Source organism: Pseudopodoces humilis, chromosome 1, assembly GCF_049639895.1.
Source record: "Pseudopodoces humilis isolate 2021_Gansu_Grassland_sample_001 chromosome 1, ASM4963989v1, whole genome shotgun sequence".
Taxonomy (NCBI): domain Eukaryota; kingdom Metazoa; phylum Chordata; class Aves; order Passeriformes; family Paridae; genus Pseudopodoces; species Pseudopodoces humilis.
Window position 1 is genome coordinate 52,380,136 of NC_142200.1, and position 17,219 is coordinate 52,397,354.

Consider the following 17,219-nt stretch of genomic DNA (forward strand, 5'->3'; position numbering starts at 1 on the left):
CCAGATAATAGAAGTTCATGTCTTACTGCTTTTGTTGTATAGCATAAATGAAGAATATATATCTTTTTATCAGAATGACAAACATCAAATATTTGGGTGAAGAATCCATCTGCCTGCCATGATGCCTCATATTCAGTAAGAAAGGTGACTGTTAATAAGTTTTTAAGTGGTAGTGTTTGCATGATACCAATTTTTTCCCCAAACTTGCCAGTTAGGTAGAATATTGTTTCTAGCTTCCCATTTGAAAATTTGACTTGGTACCAACAATAGAAAAGATTTTTCTCAATGTTCTTATAACAGTAATGATTTTTTTGCCTTTAGAGCACTGTATTAGTTGACTGATACATCAAGTAATGTGGAATCTGCCTTATAGGTTCCAATGGAATGGTAACTCCAATACAGAATAAAGAAGTGTTGCAAGCTGGAACATGGTGGATTAAAAAGAGGATTTTCTTTAGACATTTCATTAATTTGCTAAAACTGCTCCTGAAATCTTTTCAAACTTAATGCAATGTGCTAAATCTATACTAATAGCATAAACATCTAAGTTGCAGCATAAAAAAGTTAAGCTAGAAAATGAAAATTCTGCTTTCAATAACATAGTGTTTGATACAAAGCTTTTCTAAGCATATCCCTCAATCCTGGATGGGTTTTTTTTGCTGTATGGTTGTTGGAGGGCAGTCTTACAGGACCAGTTTTTAGATGTAAAATTAGATGGATATGATGCACTTGGATTAATTTTCTGTAAATATTATCTGATCACCTTGAAAACTGGATGCTTGGGTGGCACTTTTTGACTCTAGACATTTCCTACAGGTAAATGTTGGTTTGATTTTTAAATATTTTTTTTTTTTTCACAGGGGAAAAAATGTTAGTCAGTGCTGACAAGCTGAAGAGTTGATGTATAAATACCACTTTAAACCATGGACCTTTAAGTATAAGACTCCTTATAAAGCACTCTAATATTTTTCCTGATTAGCGTATTCATCACTGCCATTGTACTTGGCAAATATTTGTAACACAAATTCATGTCTTTATGGCTCAAAATGCTTAATTCTGAGACAGTTTGTCCTTGATTGCAGGGGCAGTTTGTTGTCAGGGAATGACATTTTCAGGTATGTCTTTCCTCACAGGCTCTCATCTAAAGCCACCTGCCTAAATCTGACAGTTGAGCACCAGCTGGGAATTATGACCCGGAGAAGCATAAAAGGGCTGGAGCGAGACAAAATGATCCATCAAGTCCTGCTTGTAAGTCAGGTCTCCAAACATGCATTTTCCACTCTATAAATTAAAAATTAAAATACTAATGGGTGTGCTTTTGTATTCATTCAACAATTGGTTCATTAGGTAGGTATGTACAAAGAGGCTCGCTTGTCAATGCTGTTTGGCTTTAAAAGGAGGCAAAATCGGTAGGGGTTAGGCTGGTCGTGAAATGCCCCCACCCCTTTTACCTTCCTTCCATGTTTGTTCTGGGAGGCTGGCGGTAGGTAATACTCATCCTGCATAGAGCTGGTTTGCATTGTGAGTGTTCTGTCACTAGTCACAGCTGTCAGGTATGTCAGTCATGTAGTATTGTGGTGGTGTCAGAGACATAATCAGAGAGATTAGGTGGACACAAAGAGCTCTGAATGAGGTGGTAATTGCGTTCAGGGGGAAAAGAGAGTTAAAGAAAGAAACTTTCCTTTCTCACAAGATCCATTAAGGAGGTGACAGCTAATATGTTAAAGCTGGAACAAGATAATTGTGGTAAGAATCTTTGTGTGTTCTCCCTAAAATGCAATGTGCTCACAATAAATATTCAAATGCTTATTTTGTGTTGTGAATACCAGATAACCATTTACAGTGAAATGCAACCTCTTTCAAAAAGTTTAAATTCATTGCCAAGAATGTTCTAGGAACAGTTATAAAACTCAAAAGGAATATTGGTGCTATACTGAATCACAAAAATGCCATCTTATGAAAGCTTCTTTGCAGTGATTTTCTTCAAATTGGTCTAGTGGAAAAGAAATACTGAGATGCCAGCCATGGGCTGTGCTCTTCCAGACTTTGCTCTTTGAGTAGTACTTGAATAGTACCTCTCCCCCTCCTCTTTTTTTTTAACAGACTACTTGAGTATCTGTTTACATTACATTTTTGCTGCATTGATGCCATGCTTCAGAATTGCTACTTACCCTTAAGATCTAGGAAGAAATTTCCCTTCCCTTCCCTTCCCTTCCCTTCCCTTCCCTTCCCTTCCCTTCCCTTCCCTTCCCTTCCCTTCCCTTCCCTTCCCTTCCCTTCCCTTCCCTTCCCTTCCCTTCCCTTCCCTTCCCTTCCCTTCCCTTCCCTTCCCTTCCCTTCCCTTCCCTTCCCTTCCCTTCCTTCCCTTCCCTTCCCTTCCCTTCCCTTCCCTTCCCTTCCCTTCCCTTCCCTTCCCTTCCCTTCCCTTCCCTTCCCTTCCCTTCCCTTCCCTTCCCTTCCCTTCCCTTCCCTTCCCTTCCCTTCCCTTCCCTTCCCTTCCCTTCCCTTCCCTTCCCTTCCCTTCCCTTCCCTTCCCTTCCCTTCCCTTCCCTTCCCTTCCCTTCCCTTCCCTTCCCTTCCCTTCCCTTCCCTTCCCTTCCCTTCCCTTCCCTTCCCTTCCCTTCCCTTCCCTTCCCTTCCCTTCCCTTCCCTTCCCTTCCCTTCCCTTCCCTTCCCTTCCCTTCCCTTCCCTTCCCTTCCCTTCCCTTCCCTTCCCTTCCCTTCCCTTCCCCCTTTTGAAGCACTGAAGGGTGCTACAAGTGTACACACAAGGTGTGTGCTGGAACTTCCTTTGGCAGCAGTCTTTTAAGCACCTAGTCAGTGTCTTTTGCTTCCTGTCCCTACATTTGAAGTCAGGATCTCTGTCCCCTCCAAATAGGCAGGAATAAATGTTTTGGCATCCTCTTCACAGTTTGAACATTCCCCTTTGCACCTCTGGAAGCTCTTAAAAACCTCAGCTAGTGTAAGGACTTCAGAACCTGCTGATCTCTACTTCCTCCTGCTCTTGTGCACGGGCTTATATAGTACAAATTTTGATTATTTGGTGTAGGCCAATGGATTCCAAGCCAAATAGGGAAAAAATGTCAATGCTTTTGGTGTATTATATATGAGCAGAAGAGTTGTTACGTAGACCTTGCCAAGTTAGCAATTAATTCCATGGCTGGTTGTGATTGTGGAAAAATAAGCTTCTATGACCAACCCCATGTACTTTATGACCCTAGTGAACAGTGACATTGATTTCCTGGCACTGCACAGCTGCTGTTGTGTTGAATGTTTAATCTGAAATCAACAGGACTGTTGAGTATTCTTTATTTTCAATGAATATAAAATTTATAATTAATGACTATAAAAGCCAAAAGCAACCACTAGTGGAAAAATCAGTCCCATAACAAATTTAAATAGTATCAAACATCTTCCACTGTACTGCTTGCCATCAGAAAACATGAAAAGCAGTTTAATTTCTGTCCATTATCTTCTTGGGATCTTGCTAGAGTTTCTGTGTTGACTGAAGTAAAAGCCCAATCTGGCAATCTTTGCTCAGAGAACTTTCAGAGCCTTCAAAGATGACTTTATATGTACAAAAAGAAGAAAATACTATATTAGACTCTATTGTGACAAATTTTTGTGCCTCCCTTGCCATTCAAACCAACGTTTTTCCATTTTCTTTTGCAGCACCAAGTCCTAGTAAATGTTACAATACAAAATAGAGAATGGTATGAGTCATGAAATCTTCTTTGACTGATTCTTCATATAAATGAAAGTAGTTTCTCATTTCTCATAGTATTTATGATGGTTTTCCAAGCCTTCTTTTCTTGCTGGCTGTTCTGTTTGATAGTAAAGTGGGTTGAGAAGAATCATCTCCAAAGATGGAACGATTTGATGCATTTTGATTATAACCATCCTGCAAGTGCTTTTAGGGTAGTTGAGCCACCATGTGTTTGTATAATGGATTGATCAGTTTGATTCTTTTAATACAGGTAAATCACTTGGATGCAGGTTAATTCAGGCTGTGTTTACAGAGGTTATTCTGATCCCTTTTTCAGGCTCCTGTATGTGTTTTCAAGGAAACAATACCCCAAAACCTTTAGAGAATGAAAACCCATTCCTACCTATTTACAGAATGGGTTTTTTCTTTCAAGCTGGAAGCCTACAAAATAAGTCTTAGGTGTTCATCATAATCCTTTATGAGTTTTAAATCTGCTTCATAAGTTGGCAATTTTAAGTGGTTCCTGGTGAGTAGAGCCCTGGTGAGCTTCAAAACCACACACAGTTTCAATGAAGCTGTGTGAACCTGCTTCAGAATCTCTGCAAGTTTTCCAAGCTTTTATGCCCTCGCATGGTTTACAGACAAAAACCTACAGGGGTCCCATTTAAAGCCTCCTAGCAGCTAAAAGATAGAGAAAAAATGGCTTTTAAAAAACCTGAAGTACCCTCTTATGAGTGCATTAAAAGCAATTTTATTTGCTTTCCACTTTCAAAATGCTTCAAGCTGCCAAAGACGCGATGTTAGAAAATGACTCATGAGTACTAGAGAGAAATAGTCTTTGAAAGTTGGTTCATAGTAACGGATGATAGCTAGGCAAGTGGAATTTCTGTATTCAGAAGGAAGTATCTTCTGTCCTCATATTGCAGATTTTTTTTTCTGTCTTAGTAATCTGTTCTTCAGTGGTTCTTCACCTTTATCTTACAGGTTTTCAGCAATTGTGTGAAAATCAGCTCAGAGCTTCAGTTTGTTCCTGTGGATGCTGTCTATCAGTGTTTGGAGAACCAGGACCTCCACAGAAAGGGAAGGCAATGCCAAAACAATGAAGGCTTTTAATTTAACCCACCTTTCAGATAAATCATGATGTGTCATCCTGTGTATTGTCTGACAGTCTGTACTGTAGGTTTTAGGAAATTCTAGTATTACATTGTGGGTTTTACATTTTCATTGCAGTGTTTGGTACTGGAGTGGTTTCTTGATTTATTTTCTCTACTGGAAACACTGGGTAAAAGGCAAAGTATTAAAAGTCCTCCTTATTTTGATATTGCTACAGCTTCTCTCAGTTTTCTCTCTCTCTTCCGGTGTAAATAAAGACAACAGTATGGAGTAGACTTTCCAAAATTCAAGAATATTTGGACCTTGTGTTCAGTTCCAAGCCTCTCTTGAAAAAATATGCTTTCCTTTCTAAATTGTACTGCTGAGTGTTAGGGAAAGAAATTGCTAGGAAAGATTCATGTAATGAAATCTAGAGATGACCTGACAAAAGAAATTTGAGTGAACTGTTTAACTTCATTTTCTAATGGTTTAAACAGATGTTACCTTTAGGAAGTCCCCACAAAATCATTCCTTTTGAAGGCTTACTGTACATACTTCATGGTCTTGTAAATGTGGTATGAATATTTGGTATGAATAACCATGGAGGAAAAGAACTAACAGCATTAACTTTTAGTGGTTTTAAACTTTAAAACTACGTATTCACCAGCCCTTTAGCTTTTTCTCTAAGGAGTCAAAAAGAAGAAAGGAAAATTTTGATGCTGTTGGTTGTTAACAATAGCTGAAAATTGAATAAATATTAAAAGAATTAAAAAACTAAAATAATTAAATGAAAGTACAGAAGTGGTAGTGGAGAGTGTCTGAGCTGTATTGTCCTTGTGACAAAACAGAAAGCAAGATGTGTGTGAACAGGATGTGAGCATAACCTGAGATCTTGAGATTAAGATTCTTACCTGGTTTTAACAGTGAAAACACAACTGTGAGTCTCAAACTTGCATGTGGAAATAATGCTGACTTACAGACTAGCAACGCATTGTGTAGTTGAGTACTAATTGCAGAGGTTTGGCATTTTTAGAAATCAAGTAAATTAAATGATGGAATGAAATTTTGAAAACATTTGCATACCTAGAGCAACAGTTGGTACTTAATCTCACCGTTTACTTATATAAACCATTTAATGCAGGCAAATTATTTGATTCCCCAAAACTCATTTGCTGCTCCTTCACAACTGCATAGCTTTTCCTGGGATCAGTCAATCCATATTAGGCAGCTGTTGTATGTTAGGAAGTTATTTCAAAGCCTCTTGCATATGTTACCTATTTCTTGCATAGGCTCTATAGTTTCTGTGTACCCCTCTCCATTGTGATCACTCCTGGAGTCCTCAGAGGAATTACTGCCAAAACTCCAGGCAATGCCTGTATGGCCTGTATGGAACTAGTCTGTTAGGCTTGTCAGTACAGCTGCAAACACAAAAAGATATTTGAGCGTAAAAAAAAAATCCCTTCCAAACTCCAAACAAACAGGACCCTCCCCCAGAAGAGCTGAGGCTTCCCAGAACTAGTACAGCAATACAGGATTGCTCCCAAGAAGAATGATCACTAGCATCACCAGATACGAAAACAGCTGTGCTGCAGTATGATGTTACCCTCTTAGGAAGGGTCTAGGTGAGATTCTCCTTCACTGCTTCAGTAAGGTTATCATGGTGGGGGGGTTTATGGCAGAGTTCCTTATCAACTCTTTTGTAGAAAGATGAAATTTATTTTGTGTCATTGCAAAAACACATATGAGTGTAGAATGAAAGAGATACTTGTATACGAACATAGAGCTTGCATTTGTAACATAAAAAATGAAGCAGCTTTTTTTTTTGGTGGAGTATAGAATGAGACAAATAGAAAAATGTTGATTCACTGAAGGTAAGGAAGTTGACAGTTCGTTAAAAAAAGATTTTGGGAAGTGACTTTGTATACTTTAACACTTGGCTGTGCAGAAGGAGTGTTGTTGGTGGATTAAATAGAAGATGTTAGCTTTAGCTACACAGATGAGAAATAATTTTTCTTTATTCTAGCAATGTATAGAAAATAAGCTGTGTTTTAGAAGACAAAACTGTAGTTTAATGAAGTCGTGGGCAGAAGTTCCTGCCTGGATCTTGCTATGTTTTCAGAAGATATAACTGCCCCTCAGCTGCTTGTCACCCTCTTTTCAGCTGGTGATTATCATCATCTCAGATCTGTTCGTTGTGCATGTTGTCATTTTCTAACTTGTCTGTCAAAATGAGTTAGGTTGAAACGACTTTTTTTTTTTTTTTTTTTATTTAAAGTTAACTTGGTTCTCTTAGAAGGCAACAGATTGTGGAACATTTGTAATAAGAGCCCCTCCAGCAGATAATCTCAAGCAGAAGGGTGATGACAGGCGGCTGGAGGTTGTAACCTCTTCTGAGCTGGAGGAGTTTCTTGAGATAAATTAGTTATTCCAAAACTTGGGTGGAAGCAAGCATATCTGCTGCAGGGGCGGGGGTCTTGTAGACACCCCTCACCCTGCAAAAGCTGCTTCTGACACTTCCACAGCCAGGAGCCACCCATGCTGCTGATCTGCTCCCTTCTATAGGCATGTGACTTAGAGCAGGGTGTCAGTATTCAGAGCCTGTTTGAGTCAGAAAGACATGCTGGAGTGGAAAGCAGGCCAGCTTGGAACAGTGATGCTGAGTATGAGGATACCTTTGTCGGCTTGACTAAAGACCAGCCCACCTACAGGTGCCATTCTTTGATGAAATTGGGTTGAAATCCAGATGCTCTCATTTCATAACTCAACAAAACGGGGAATAGCTGCTGCAGGAGCAACAGAAGAGACTGGGGGTGGGGGGGGGTCTGTCAGTGCCCTGGAGCACACTGCAGTTCTTGTAATCCTGCTTTCTCAGGAATCCTATTCATATATGCTGAAATGCTAACATGAAGGTTGTCCTAAGATGCTTTTGAGTTAATGTGGTAATGTGGGAGTTGCTAAAGCATTTGTTCATTGAGATGCAGGAGTTGAGGACTTATTAGTGTGGGAGGCCATACTTCCTCTTTGCAGAGGAAGAACTCCACAGTGCTCAGCCTAGTTAATATGTCTCAGGATATGAAACTTTATAAATAATGATATCTAAAGGAGGCAATTTATGGCTCCTCTTGCCAAGAATTTGCCTTACTTGTTTATCTGGGAAAAGGAGGAGGTCCATTTTCTATGTTAATATGATAGACATAATCTCTAGCAGGTCAGACTGATATATGGTCTCTCAAATGGATCTTCCTGTTGAAGACGAAGATGTATTTGTCCTTAGGCCCAAAATCCAAGAGTTCATGGTCAAAAGCAGATAAAACAGCTGTTTTATGTTTTATGTGGAGTCAGATACAAACTCTGAAACAAAAAAGGCAAACTGGATATTTTAAGTGAAATCCAAGTAGCAGTGATGTGACTGCAAGGGTGGAACTGCAATCCTAGGGACATGAGAGGATGAGCAGGAGGAAAGGTGAAAAGTCTGTTGACCTGTTCTGGCATGGTGTCAATGTGCACCACTGTATCCAACTGGGAGAAGTAGAAGGACTTGCAGTGGAGATAGTTTTACTTCTGTTTCTGCCTTCTGTAGTGCTTAGGGTATAGGTCTAATCTTGTAACTCTATATTCACAAATTTCAAATCACCAAGGACAGTATATTGTTATGAGGACTTGGGTCTTCCTAGTGGGACTTGGAGAACATGCTGGCTGCTTAACGCAGCATTCTTGCATCCAGAATCACAGAATCACAAGGTTGGAAGAGACCTTCAAGATCACTGAGTCCAACCCATGCCCTAACATCTCAACTAAACCATGGCACTGAGTGCCAAATCCAGTCTTTTTTTAAACACATCCAGGGGTGGTGACTATGCCACCTCCCCGGATTAGTACTGCTATTTCAGCATCAAGCTGCTGTAATTGTCAGTCTCAATAAATTGAAACTCTCAAAGCACTGAAGGGTAACACCGTGTCTATTGTAGTTGACTCTTGCAATGTTTGTTTTAGAATGACTCAAGTACTGTGTCAGTTCAAAAGTGAGTGTTAAGTTGCTGAGACTGCTTACTGAGATGTATCCGAAAGAAAGGATTTTTCTTTCATACAGGTATTGTGTCTGATCACTTTTTATTCAATTTGTTTGGAACTCTGAAAGGAAGAGTGATTTGAAAAAAAAACTGTAGCTCAAAATCTGTATTGAATGGTACTCTCTGTTACAACAGAGAAATTTATTTATTGTATGACCATAATGTTTTTTTTTCTTAAAAAAAACAAACCCCTAACTAGAATAATAATTTCTTTCTGAAACTCCTTGCTGCGATTCACAAAGCTCAACATTTTTTAACCACAAACCCGCAATTGATCAAAAAGCTAGGTAAAATATGTCTTTGCAGAACTTAAAGAGGACCATGCAGCAGAAAATATCAACACCAGCCATTAATGTAAATGGGTTTTCTTGAAGGTGCAATGGAATGTTCCTGACTAATAGATATCTTTAATCCCTTTCTGAAATGGAATTTTGCAATGCAGCTGAGGGCCAACTGATCATAAAAGCCTTATTATCTGGCTGAGACATTGTTGGGTCTGGATACTCTTTGAATGGCATCTTGATGTCAGCCTAGCCCCATGCTGATTTTGCTGTCTTTCTTACTCTTAGGGAATAGCTAAATGACATATATTCTTCTTCCTGCTGATGAGGTAAATTGTAAACATCCCTCTAGACTCTCAAATTCACCTGCTAGAGTGATCTGTTTCAGCTGTGGCAATGCAAAGTTTCTTTTCATGCAATTAATGGGACAATTATATCAGAATGATGAGATCATGCCTTTTGCTGAAAAGAATAGGGATCTTTCATGAACAAAGAGAGCTTTATTTACATCTTTACAAATAAAGCACCATTTTATTCAGTGAAAGTGGGTGACTGCTACAATTTGGGTAGGCACAGCATGGCATGAAGGTGAACTCACTCTGTAGAGTGGTAGGTAGAGCTTTGGTGTGGCTGTCTCAAAACAAAATAAGTAGTACTTTGGGCATTTTTCCCTGCTTTGAATGACTAGTGGACTAGTGTGCAGAGAGTTCTGGTATTGCCTAAGTAAACCTAAGACTGATGAAAATAGTTTCAATTTTTTGCTAAATAAATATTGAGAATCCATCTTGGTCTTTTAAAGACTTTTCATGTAGGTAGATTTTGTGCATGTAAATCAGATAGAAGTGGTGGACAATTCTGTACTCTGGGGGAACTGTGACTCATAATTTGATCCCAAGTTATGAGCCATATCCAAACAGAAACATGGGAAGTATTTTCATTCTTGATTCTTTAGACTTACATATTTGTACAAGAGAAACCCTATTGACATTGCTAAGAGAAATACAAGAGTCTGAGATATTTTTACAGTTCTTCCTTTAAGCTGAAGAGCATATTTTTTCTTTTAAAAACTCATTCAGTGAATACTAATTTTAGTCTGACTTTTGACACTGTTCTAAATGACATCTGGATTTCCTGTAAAATCATATGTCTAGTACAAAGCTGAGACTGCCCACTGACAAATAAATTCCTATGCTCATGTAATTCTCTTTAGGAACAGAAAAATCACAGCTATTCTGACTCCAAAGTGGTTTTGGGTTTTTTTTCTGGTAGCAGACGTGATTCTGAGGACTCTTTAAATGAATTCAGCATCTAGCCTGTGCCTGGATCGTTGCAGTTAACTACCAAGTAAAGCCCATACAAGTTAACGGAAGGACTTGTGGATGGGGGGAAGTCTCCTTGATATCGCTCCAATTTTCACCATATGGGTGAGTGGTTTGTGGAACCAGAGAGGCCCAGTAGGTGAGAGGGTGACTTGGAGCCCCTTCCAGCAGCAGCTGGGCAGCCTCTGGCTGCGTGCCCCATGCAACTGTTCAAGCGGCCCAGGCACCGGTGTTCCCTGCCAAGATTTGCGTGCTGCTGTTGGGCTGTGGTGCCAGGAATGGGGTTGAACAGAACAATATCTTCTTTGCTCTGCTGCCTTGCCCCCAGCAGAAGGGCAGATATTTGGAGGGAGAAAGGGCTTGGAGATAACATTGTGCCTGTTTTCCTGGGGGAGGCTCTGAGGTCGCTGCGTGGCCTCTCTGCATGGGGTGTAATTCAAGTTTTGTTGTTGCTCATCTTTCATGCTCTCAGAGTAACAAACTGAGTACAGAAGAGAAATAAATAAACTGCACTGTAAAAGCTATAAAGATTAAACAAATAAACCTTAAGATATTAGTTCTAAAACCTGAGAGCAGGAACAGGCTTTATGGAGTTGTTGAGTTTTGAAGTTTGGGATTGTTATGTGCTAAAAGTCTGTGAATGGCATAGCCACAAATAAGCCATAAGCAGGTATTTATGTGCCCTTGTTTGCACAATGGTGAAAAGTTTCAAGTTTGTGGAACAAGGACATTATTCCACACATTTTCACCTTGCCAGAAAAACGTAGGTTGAAGAAGTGAAACTTTCTGGAAACAAGGTAACTTAGATTGGCATAAGGTCCAGGTGTAGCTGTATATTTTATCAAAATGTTGCCAGACTGTCCAACATAATGTAAGTGCATGTATATCAAGAGTATACATACATGAATAATCTGTTCAGTCTCTATCTCCTCATTCTAAGGAAATTACTCTAAGTCAGCTGTTTTGCATTAACTGCCTGCATGCAAATTGTTATTGTCAGATCAGTATGAGCCAATTCCAAGCCGTTCATTTTCTTGGTTAAGGACCAATTTTTGCACTTTTGCATGTGCTGCTGGGGCATAGTACACATTTTATAGAAAACAACTGAAGATTAACCGATTTATAGTAAATTTGACATCCTAGCTTAACTTGTGACAATTCATTCATGAATTCCTACTGTTAGAGTGTGCTGTAGTCAATATGAGCAAAAGCAAGATGTTAATCTGCACAAGTGAGGCAAAATTTGTACCAAGAGCAACTTCTTTCCATATGTGTTGCTGATTCATCCTTTAAGCAGTTTCCATTCTATGCAATGAAGATCAAGCTACTCTAGAGATGGTAACTTAATAATAGAAAATAAGCAAAACTAAAGGTCAATTTCACAGTGTAATTTGATTCATATTTCTGCAATTGTTAATATTATATCAGAAGAATTTCCAAAGTTGCATTACTCTGGAACAGGATTTTTGTTTTCTGTGTTAGGATTGTAATCATATCACTTAATATTTAAAAAAACCCTCCAAAACTCTAGTATATGGCATTGCTGCCTATTGTGTAAATTCCTAACCTAGAAAAACTGGTTCACTTGTGAAAGTCTGTGTTACATAGTGTATAATCTGTACCATTTCTAATCAGTTGCAGAGACTATCCTGGAACATCGTAGTTCCCCACTTCATAGATTTGAGAGAGAAATACAGGGGGGTTTCATTCATCTCATGTTAAACATCTGAACTGAAGTATTATTTTCACAACATGACAGGGCACTTCTTAGTACTTCTAACACTCACTTGAGAGATGTATGTACGACCTGTTAGGATGGTACCTATAAAGACAAAATGAAGCTTTGAAGTTAACATTTTGAGATGTAGAAACTCTTTTTTCCTTTCACATGTTCTGAATATTTTTTTCCAGTAGTGTCTTGTTTAAAGTAATTCAGCTGACAGTGAAGAATGCTGAAGATGGTGGCCCAAGAAGTAAACAGTGTGTTGAAGGAAAAACATGTAAAAATCTGTAGCTTTTATGTATTTTGCAACTTGTTAAACTGATGCTAAAATAACTGTGAAAATGCCTTTTTAATAGCTTATTTTGTACTGGCCTCTGTTCTTGGTGTCTGTATGCTATGTTAGCATCTGTAGGTAACCTGCCAATAAATGAGTGGCTAAGGAAGTATCTGAGAGAAGACACAGCAAGTTATTGGAGGAACTCCTGTTAATGAAGTCCTACAGCTCTGAGCATGAGAGAACAGTTGGTCTTTTTGCAAGCAGTTTGTGATCTAGTGGTTGGAGTTTGAATGCAGGAATGAATTCTGCCACTCAGTCCTCTCGGTAGTTGTTTTCTTGTCTACAGAATAGGAATAATGCTTGTGTATGCCTGGGTTGGTGAGATTGAACTGATTAGTGACAACAAAATGCTTTGAGAGCCTTTAATGAAAGGCATTAAACAACTGCATATGCAGATTTTCAATATTAAAAATATATTATAGGTGATATGTAAAAACAGTGGGGAAGATAAAAAAAGTCACTGGGATTCATTTAACAAGAAAGAGCATAGAGAATAGTTCCTAAGATCCTTTTGGGAGGAGTTACCTAGAAGGTAACTAATATAAGGTAATAATATAACAGTCTAATTTGCAGTATTTATCTAATCAATTGTGAAAACACTTTTCCAGACATAAAAAATGCATTTGCTTAGAGCAGCAGATGAAGTAAAGTAAGCCTGTGGTCAGCAGCAGGTTTCACTTGTGCTTGTTATGGACAATATGGATATCTGATTCAGTGGTCAGTGTTAGCCTGGGGTCCCTGAAGGCCATGTTCCTATTGGGCGTGAAAAACACTCATCTGCTATACTATATGAAAATATATGCAATTTGATTTGTGTCCTCTGTCCAACCTATTTGCTTTAATTTAGTTGTCTTCTCTGATGGTAAAACCTTTTTCAATGCTGCATTTATGCAAAGGCTTTCATTGAAAAGAAGCCCAAAAACAGAGGCAAAAAAAAAAATCCAAGAAAGAGAAAAGGAGGAGTTGTAGTAAGTGGACACTGGGAAGTTCTCAGAGCTCTGCAGCTTTATCTTTTGGGAGAGTTGAAGGGCAGAACCAGAAGAACTTTATTCAAAGGGTAAGGTTCTTAAAATGAAGGTAGTTATATTTTAAAGTTTAAGTGTTGACCAGATGCCTCTGTACTGTCCCAGGAAAACAGTGAAAATGGTCCTTATTTCCAAAAATTAGGGATTTTTTATTTTAGTGTTTAAATAGAAAGATAGAAATATTCTAAGACCTGAAGAAGAAGAATGGAATGGCTTTTAAACACATATGAATGTGTCCAGTTATTGGGAATGTTATGGAAGGTAGGAAGACAGGCAACTTAATAGGAATTATGATATTAGTGAACATAAAACCAGAAGGTTGTAGGTTGCAGTGCTGATTTGACCATTACAGTTAAACATAAGATGATGATGATGATGATGCTGTTCTTGGTTATCAGTTCTATTATGCATTCCTGTCATATGATACCCTTTTCTTCACATAAGACTTTCCAAGGTTTTAGGGTTTTTAGCTCATGGCTTCATTTGACACAGTAGGTGGGCAACACATTGTTTATTCAATACTTTTTCTGTAGGTTTTCTGTGTATGTGTGTGCAAAATTAGTCTGATCATTTCTATTCTGCTGAAGTCAGTGGGATTTCTGATGTGAACCTGAAAAGAGGATCTTTTCTAACAATATTTGTCAATTCTTTCATTTACAAGTGCTTTACAAACTAATTACTGACCTCAGAACTGAGATAAGCCAGTACAGTAGGACTGGTAGCTAAGAAAGTAATTCTGGAAATGTTTTTTGGAGAAAAAGGGGGTTTTGGTAGTACATTAAATCAAAAAGTGTAGAATAACAAGCAGTGAATAGCTGCTTTGTGTTCCAGTAGACAGAATAAACCAGGAGAATTTGGATCAGTTCCCAATTATGCCTGTTCTCAGAGTACATTCTTAAAGCAAATCATATTTATTTTATAATTTAAATTCTGTATCTATATAATGGAAAATTGAGACTTGTCCTCCAACACAAATCAGTCTGAGACCTGGGAAAGATATTAAAAATATATTTGATAAATGGTATTATAAACAAAAAACTTTTGCCTTTCATGTGGCAAAGACTTTATTTTGCGAAGCTGAAAATATAAATTGTTTGTAAATTCATGACAACAGAGTACATCCTGTAGAACAGACAGGTTAAGACAAGAATTCATTTCTTATTTGATGATCAAATATTGTCTAGTTGCTACATACATTATTGGCTCTGTACAATAAGATGTAGCCCAGCTCCTCTTACACAGCATGTGTAATTTCTCTGTTTATTATGGTAATATTCATGGTATTATCTTATGAGATACAATTTGATTCCAGCCCCTTTTTCTTGGTTCCTTGCAGAGAGTTTTGGCATCATAGCTTTCTTGGCTGATTCATCAGAAGGTGAAAGTAGACCTGGCAACCTGATCTGTGCTCACTTGTTGTGAACTTTATTGCTTTAGACCTCCTTTTAGGAAAAGGAGGGTGGCATTGCTTCTGTTACAGTTTGGAGAGTCTTGGGGTGCTTCTGATATTCATAGTGCTCACTAAGATTACAGTGTGACATTACATTTTATTTAGCATGAAAACCTTTTTTAGTTATGTCCATCAAGACAAGAAAACCAAAACATCTCTTAAGATATGTGGGATTTCTAAAACTGAGATTGACATCTCATGATGGGGTCTGCAGGTGTGTGGGTGGAATTGGCAGATGAACAACGTGTTGCAGAATGAACGTGTGTATATGTGTGCACCCAGGAACAACAAATGAGCTGGAGTCTAATTTCAGTGAATGAGTAGAAGAGGCAGAGAATTTTCTACAACAGGAAAAGAAGTAATCTTTCTTGTGCTACCATCCTTACATCCTTACACACATTTTCTCCCTGTCATTGCTTTCATACCTACCACCTACTTAACAAGGCATACAAGTTGGACGGTGCACTCTCTGGAGTGACACAATTTCACACTCCTGTGACATGTTGGAAATACAGTCAGTCTGGGTCATGTATCTGGCCAAAGGGCTCTGTATTAAGACCATCTGCACACATCTGCTCAGCCACTGAGGTGCGTGTCAAGGCCTTGCACCTCTCTGAAGCCCAGGGAAGACTGAGGCCTCCGTCCCTCTACAATTTAGAATTTGAAACATTTGAATTTGAATTAAGATCATGAACCATTCTGGAAAATTTCAGAGTCTTTCCTAAAATATTTAATAGACCTTTTTCCTTCAAAATGGCCAAAACCATAATGGCAAGCCTGTGGCATGGTTTTATGTATGTTAACTGATTTTTAAAATTCTGAAGAGACTTGTTTGCTTGCCATTAGTTCCATAAATTACCTAATATAGAAATTTTCTCCCCTGGTGTACTCTGGTTAGTCTAACTAGGAAGGAGAGTGGAAGCCCTTGGAATGAATGAGCTTTTTGAGAATCATCCAAGAGAAAGAATGTAACTTCCTGGCTTTAGTGAGAGAATTGTCATGTTTTTTCTCTGTTATAATGCTTCCCTCACTAGACTCTGCCATGATAATAAAGTCTTGGTTTGAAAAGACAGGTGTCTGCTAAGGAAGGCAGGAGTCTCCCTTGAAATGGAAAAATGTAAACCCCCCCCACCCCAGATCTTAATTATTATAATCTTGAAATCAAGGGGCTCTCAGGGAAAGATATGGGAATAGGAATAACAGTTCTTTACTAGGAAAATTAAAATAAAAATGCAGTAGTAAAAAGAAAAACCACTGACAGAATGCAACCTAACACCCCGTTGGTCAGAGTGTTGGTAGCAGTCTGATTAAATGGTGGCTGCAGTCTCCGTAGAGTGACAGATGTGGTTCTCTTGAAGCAATGATCCTGTAGAAGGATGTAGTTTTCCTCTGAAGGTTCAGTGGTGTAGATGGGTCTGGTCTTGCTCAGGGAATCCGGTGGAGAAAGGCTGCCTGTGGTGTTTTGTGTCTCAGATTATACCCAGGTAGGAATGCTTGGCTCCTCCCCGCTGTGGAGCATCTCACAATGGGGTGATGTCATTTTATCAGCCATGCAGCGACTGACTCAATGCACATTAACAGAAGATATCCCCCTGGAGTTATGAGGGATGGGTTGTGGAAGAGATAAAGAACACTGCCCCACCTGGTTTTAACAGATGGTAATAGGATACATACTTTTGATTACATCTTGCATTGCAACCTAAGACAATAAACCACCAAAAAAAAAACCAAACCACCAAAACCAAGCCCTGCCCCCCACTCCAGAGGCTAGATTGAGTGGGGATTTTTGGAAGCTGGCATATTGAAGGTGTTTCTGTCCCTGTCTACTTCAGGGTTCCAGTAAGGCTGCAGTCTTTGTTTTTGAAAACAGCCCCAGGTTTGGAAGTATGAGCAGTGCTTATCTGCTCCTGGTGGACAGCTGGGAGAGGAATCTGGATGACCTGCAACAAACCCTACCAAATACTCTTCTGACTAGTTTTAGGTGTTTTATTTGTAGCATGCTTTTATGTGTAGTTTAGCGAGGCTGGTTTATGACGTGCCCATATGTTATTTAGCTGTGTTCTTACTGTGGTTTGAGTGTTTTTAATTTCTTCCTCCTTGTTCTCTCAGCGTAACAGATAATAGGAATCAGCAATACTTGAAATACACTGATCTGTGGCTTCCTGGTGGGAAACAAGATGAGTCACCAGTAACTAAAACCAACAGCCTTTATGTTC